Source organism: Silene latifolia, chromosome 2 (genome assembly GCF_048544455.1).
Source record: "Silene latifolia isolate original U9 population chromosome 2, ASM4854445v1, whole genome shotgun sequence".
Classification (NCBI taxonomy): Eukaryota; Viridiplantae; Streptophyta; class Magnoliopsida; order Caryophyllales; family Caryophyllaceae; genus Silene; species Silene latifolia.
The window spans coordinates 74,473,931-74,480,600 of record NC_133527.1 but is presented as its reverse complement, the minus strand read 5'-3'; positions in this window follow the sequence as shown (position 1 = coordinate 74,480,600).

Here is a 6,670-nt window from a genome sequence, read left to right as displayed (position 1 = left end):
GGAATCCGAGCGGATTCAAGAGAATCCGGGCGGATTGTGGAGGTGGGATCCGAGCGTCTTTGTGAAAAGCCGCACGGATTCTGCAGCTGGAGGACGGCCGGATTGGGGACAATCCGCACGGATTGTGCCTCAGCAAGGCTTCTTCTTCTTTTCTTCCCTTTTCTTCATAAATTCTTTGGGGATTTCCTTGTGGACTCAAGGATCCTTTCTCAACATTGCTCATCTACTATCATATGTACAAAGGCCTTCTAATCTTGTCTCTCCTTGATGCTTGGTCATTGAATTCGATCAATTTAGTCTTGTTTTGCCATGAAAATGCAAGATTCTTACTCCTTTCCTACCAATGGATCAAAATCTCAAAGAATATGCAAAACAAAAAACTAAAGATAAGAAATGACCCAAATATGCACTAAAAAGCATGGGAACAAGGCTAATTCGGGGGCTAAATATGCGCTAATTATGGTCACATCACCTTGCTAGCATGTTCAACATGATAATGAGTGAGTAGTTCCATATCTTGGGTTAATGGGTGATTAGGGGAAACCAACATGGGGAATGATTCATGCTTAAATTAATATGCTTTCATGGTTTATTTACTTGCTTGTTTTGTTCTCAACTCATGCACATGTTATATTCGATGAAATGCGAGCCTATGAATCCTTGCATTTTTTACCCATCACCTACCTTTTCAATGAGGCTTGTAAGATATAAACCAACTCGAGTCTTATTAGACCATGCATGTTGTTGAGTAGGGAAGACTAAGTCGACTTGTAGGTGTTGTACAATCTAATCGATTCGCCTCCGGGACCCAAACTTTCCTAGGATTGTAAAATATAACCCAACTCAATCCATCACAACAATAATTGCTTGCTTATAATTTGAGAACATGTTTGTACGATCAATTCCCATGAATCCCCTATGACCCCATGACACCCTAGTGCTTTTAATCAATTGTTTACAACCCTTTCAATTAATCTTGCGTATTTACTTTCATTGCTATATAGTTTAGTGACCTTCTACATCAACCCAAATTGTGACACCCCTAAGACACCACTAGTCTCAATAGAAATCTCATCTCAATTCCCGTCCCTTGGGATCCGACCTTTACTTTCCTCTTTACTAATTGTAGAGTTGTTTGTGAAGCTATAAATTGTGTTTTGGTCTAGGTGCTCCTAACGATAAGTTACCGAAAAGATTTAGTCCCGACCAATTTGACGCGACACAGGGGATGACCTTGACAGACTTTGCCTATGTATGCGCAACCCCTAGCCAAGTGTGGGTGACAATGCGTATCAGTTCCAAGAGGTAGAATAATTGAGAGAATGATGAAGGCATATAAATGAAAGGCATGAGCCATGGTCAGCTGTCTACTTGGATATCTTTTGACATTGTCTTGCTATAAAAGAGACTCTTCTTGAGGCACAATAACTTCGAGAATCGATCTAAGACCTCATCATCGCCTGGACCGAGAACTAGCTAGACTTAAATAAGAGAGGAGTTAAGGAAGGGTGGCATCTCGGAAGAGAAGCCCCCAGGATGAGAAGGTGACTCTGGAATTTGGTAAAAGAAGAAGACTGGGCGACAAGAAGAAGCCCTCAGTAAAGAAGCATAAAGGGAAATTGATAATTGAGGTTGGAAGTTGATAATTGGGGATAGTTGATAATTGAGGTTGGAAGTTGATAATTGGGATGGTTGATAATTGATAATTGAGGTTGGAAGTTGATAATTGAGGTTGAAAGTTGGGACGGTTGTATCCTTGAGGACTGCCTACGTATTCACGTGAAGTGAAATCAAACCAGATTGTAGTTCTGAGGTTTGGTTAATTTTATTTGGGTGTTGTGGTTGTATCCTTCTTGTGTAAGTGAAATCAAACCATACTCGTAGTTAAGGTGTGTGCCTAAGCTTATGTTGTCAGGACCTTAAAGTGCAGGGGTCACGAGGGTAATATTCCTTTGGTGACTCAAAGAATCGATTTGAGATAACTCCCTTTGATCATAGACCAAAGAGGTATAACTAATTTTGTATAAATTTCCTTGTCATGTGAGCACACTTAGTGGACCCTAAGGATGGATATGGGTATGTCCCATTCTGGGTAGCAATGTATTTGAAGACTCCGTGTTTTGGTCAAGGTGAAACTGGATTGGATATTTGGAATGTGGAGCTCGGTAATAAAAGGCTTTGATGAGCAAATCTCTGGAGCTTGATTTTGTGGAGTTAAGGCTTGATGGGATTATGGCTTGTAATGTGGCTTGTAAATGTAGTCTCTTGGTTTGATGTAGCTTGAGCACATAAAGCTAGATTAAAATGACGTGGGTTCAAATTTCCATGTCTTGGCCCTAAACGATGGGTATACTTGACGAGCTTGAGAGGATTCTCAAAATTCCTAACTATCTCCCTATAACGGTCTCAAGAAGGACTTAGGGTGTGTGATGTGTAAAAGGCTAAGTGAGGGTTCTAGCTGACCATCTTCATCGATGTCTTGATTCTATATAGACATCAGCATTATTCCGTTCAGTATTTGATTTTATAGGCGTTCTTGATTCAGACTCAAATTCTTGGTCTGGAATATATCTCGGCTTTTGCTCGGATACTTGATTCAGGTTTTTGAAGATAACTTTGATTTTGGATATTGATATTGACTTGCTTGACTTAGCGTTCTTCTTTTTACTCTTTTGTCTTGGATTACGGGCATAACCGCGGCCTTGGATATTGATCAGTTTCTCTTGATTGGGCCTTTGTCTTTGGTCATGGCTCGTATTGTCTTGGATTTGCTTGCTACCATGGATATGGGTTAGACTAGCACCTTTGGTGTGAAACGGGTTGGTCTTTAGTAACACGGGTTGTTTATTGTGGGGAATGGGCTTGCCTTCCATCATAGATCGTTAACAAGGGAGATGGTCTGGATTCGTCCTAGAATCTCTTAAGATATGCTCATCCTAAACTAGGGTTATAGTGTAGTGAGGTTTCTATTGCCAGACATGGAATAGGTAAGGAAAATGGACACGGAGTTTCGGATCCTCTACAACTTGGAATGGAACATCATTTAAGTGTACTCACATCGACTGTCATGCGTTGTCGTTATTATTTTTTTACTAAAAAGGTCTCAAATCAATTCTTGTTGTCACAGGAGAAGGATAAAAGATAATATAGGATAGAATATATGGATGAAAAGTGTATTTTTATTGAAATGAGTAATGAATGTACTTAACAGAGACTCGAGAAGACATGTAACTCGTGGGATAGCCCCCAGATTGTCACTAGAAATGGAAATGGACACGAAGAAAGACACTATGACAATTGGGGAAAGAAAGCCTAAGACTCGGACTCGGACTCGGACTCGGACCCGGACTTTGACACGATCTTAGATCTAGACTCGTAATCATCATTGTTATCTTCAGAGAATCCTCTTTCAGCATCTGGTAGCTTGAACGTCCGATCTTAGTCGTTGAACGATTTGAGCACCCTGTCCTCATTGTTTGGGGTACTATAAGGGTAAAGGCCCAAGAGACCTTCCTGTCTTTGAAGAGTAGGACACCCATGTGGGTCGTTCTTTTCTTTAAAAGGACTGAGGGTCGACAACGATATCTTACCACGATTGAGCATATAATGGATGGTATCTTTGAGCTTGGAATATTCTTCAGTGTCGTGTCCATTACCCCTATGAAATAAGCAATATTGAGAGCCGTCCCAAAAGCGACCTCTCCTCTCGTACTTAGGGTCTGGGGTTGGACCGATCGGTTGGACTAGTCCTTTAGCAAAGAGTATTTTAAAGGCGATCGCATAAGGCATACCTAACTTGGAGAATGACCTTGGAGGTTGAGTTCCTTTTTCTGATGAAGGTTCTACAAACTTCACATCGGTAATGCAGATTGTTTGATTGTTGAGTATTTGAGAGTCTGTTTTCCTTCTTTTCACCAAATTATTGGTGGATCGTTCATCTTCTTGATCATCTGCGATGTTGAACTCCCTGTAAGGTCGCTTAGTTTCTGTATGCGAACAGGTTAGGAGCGAGATAGCAATCCTACCATCCTCAACCCCATCTTGTATGACGTGCTTGAGTTTATAGCAATCTTCGGTATCATGACCCCTACCCCTATGGTATTGACAATACGAATTGCCATCCCAAAATTCAGATTTCTTTTCTGGGTCTAAGCTAGGTCCTATTGGTTGAAGAAGACCTAGAGAGGATAATTTGTTCAAGGCTAAGGCATAAGGTATGCCTAGATTTGTGAATGGCCTGCGAGGGTTGTTTGATTTCTTTGACGAAGGCTCCATGAGGTTGTCTTTATTGATTTTGATTCATGGATGAGAATAACTAGGAATAAATCACTCGCTTTTTGTTTTCTCCTCGAGACCATGAGGTTGAGGGTTTGTCTGGACACTCTTCATCTTGAAAGGTTGGGTCTCAAGCTTCTTACCCATTTCAGCAAGTCGATTTCCCATGTTGGAAAGCCGAGAGTTTAGATTATCAATGGCTCCTTCTATTTTGGAAAGCATGAGCATTCCACTTTGGACATCGTCCTCCTTCAGCGCTTTGATCTCTTCGTCATCACGAGGATTGAGGAGATGAGAAAAGTCTAGGGATGATTCCCCACCATGTTTAGTGATATTAGACCCAAGAGGGTCGGTCCCATTAAATTGCTCAACAAATGGTGGCATTGGGAGCTTTCCATCCTCGATCATATCCTGAATAATATGCTTTAGACAAAAGCATTCCTCCGTATCGTGTCCCCTACCCCGATGGTACTGACAATATGAATTGCCCTTCCATCTAGGCAGTATTTTTCCAGGGTCCGGGGTTGAACCAATGGGATGAAGTTTTCCTTAGGAAACCAGTCTTTGTAGAGCTACTTTATATGTGGTTCCGAAGACAACGAATTCCCTATTAGCTCGTCCCGACCTTCTGGGTGGAGTTTCCAAGAGGTTGACTCCCTTGTCTTCATTGATCTTCTTAGGTGGGTGAGTTGTGTCGAAGATATGACCTGGCCTTGGGGTGCGAGAAGATGGTAAAGGTTTCATTATGCCCACTTGGTTTTCTATATTGATGACATGAGCGCTCAAGTCTTCAACGGTGGCCTGAAGCTTAATGATTGCAGTACTTAGTTCTTCGACGACGACCGATAAACGTTCTTGAACATTTTCATTGGAAATTGCAGAATTCCTACCGAGAAGAAATGACGCGCGTTACAACTTGTTTTGACATGGAATCACGCAAACTAAGGCAACAAACAAAGGATACACGAAGGAAAAATATAGAAAGACGAGACGGGATAACTAGACTCTTGACTTGTGAAATCATGAAATGTCGTGAGTGACATCTCGTGTTTGGACTCGTGGTGTTTGACTTTGACTTTAGGCTCGAGTGTTGACTTTGACGGAGTGACATTTATGTGGTTGACTTGATTGACAGAATTGAAGACACATGTTGATTCTAAGACGTGTGTTTTAAGACAGACTTGACTCGAGGTTCGAGTATGTGTGTCCCGAACGTGTCATTAGGAGAATTCGAGAGACGGATTTTTGAATGACTCGAGGTGTTAGCCTCGAGTGTGTGAGTCGAGGTGTGGAAATGTTTAGATCCTAACTGAATTCGGGTAGGGGTCCAAAATGACGGCGTGACGCCTTAGGACTTGACTTGAATTTTGAAAAGATCCAAAATGTAAAGGAAGACGGGTTTATGACTCGACATAGTTCTGACTAGGATATAGTCGGTTTGAATTTTGACTCTAACTTAGCCCAATTGAATTTACATATTCACATTTACAAGGTTTTAAAATATTTTGATTAAGACGTTCTTGGTTTTTCGTTTTTTTTGGACCTTTTTTTTGGACTCTTTTTTTTTGTTTTTTTTTGGATTTTTTTTTACAGGTTTTGAAATGGGTATTAGGCCCGAAGTTTTGACTCGATATTTAGACAGAGTTTCGGCTTGTTTTGCACTAATTTGAAAATGTTTACAATTTCAAAAAGGATTTTATTTTACAAAATTTTGTTTACAAAAATGGTGATCACGTATATGATACATATATGCAGGCATTATAACGGTATGCTGGGTGCATTTAAAGGGTTTTGGTTTAAAAGGTGGGTTGCCATACCGAACAATCAAACCCGGGGTCTGTGGAGAGGCCCGTGCCAAACATGAGTAAGGTCGGTTCCTAGCCCATTCCCTCGAGTAGTAAAAGCCCTTTAATACAAACAGAAGTAAGTATCATGGTATGGTTGACGTCAACGCTATCCATCCTTAGGCCCAAATATGAATTTGGACCGTCTAGATGGGACGATTGGTCGAATGGGCTGGGTTGGGCCTAGGAAGGCCGAATAAATGATCTAGGAAGACCGAGATATGAAAACCGACAATTGTCTTGTACAAAATATTCCCTAACCTTGTTCAAGTTTCACCCTTGGCTACACGTAAGTGTATTATCCCCAGCGGATTCGCCAAACTGTGGACACGGGCCCACGGGGGTCACTCGGGTAGAAAGCGAGCAAGCTTTGCATTTGTGTAGTCGCCACCAATTTATTGTGGAAAAATTGGAAACCGTTCGAATAACTCATGCCATGTCAAGACACAAAGTAGTGACATGAACACTAAGAACTCGTTATCCTTAGCATTCTATGTCTAGAATGACTGTCGTGGATGCCAATGAACATGGATGTTCACAGAGATCTGGAG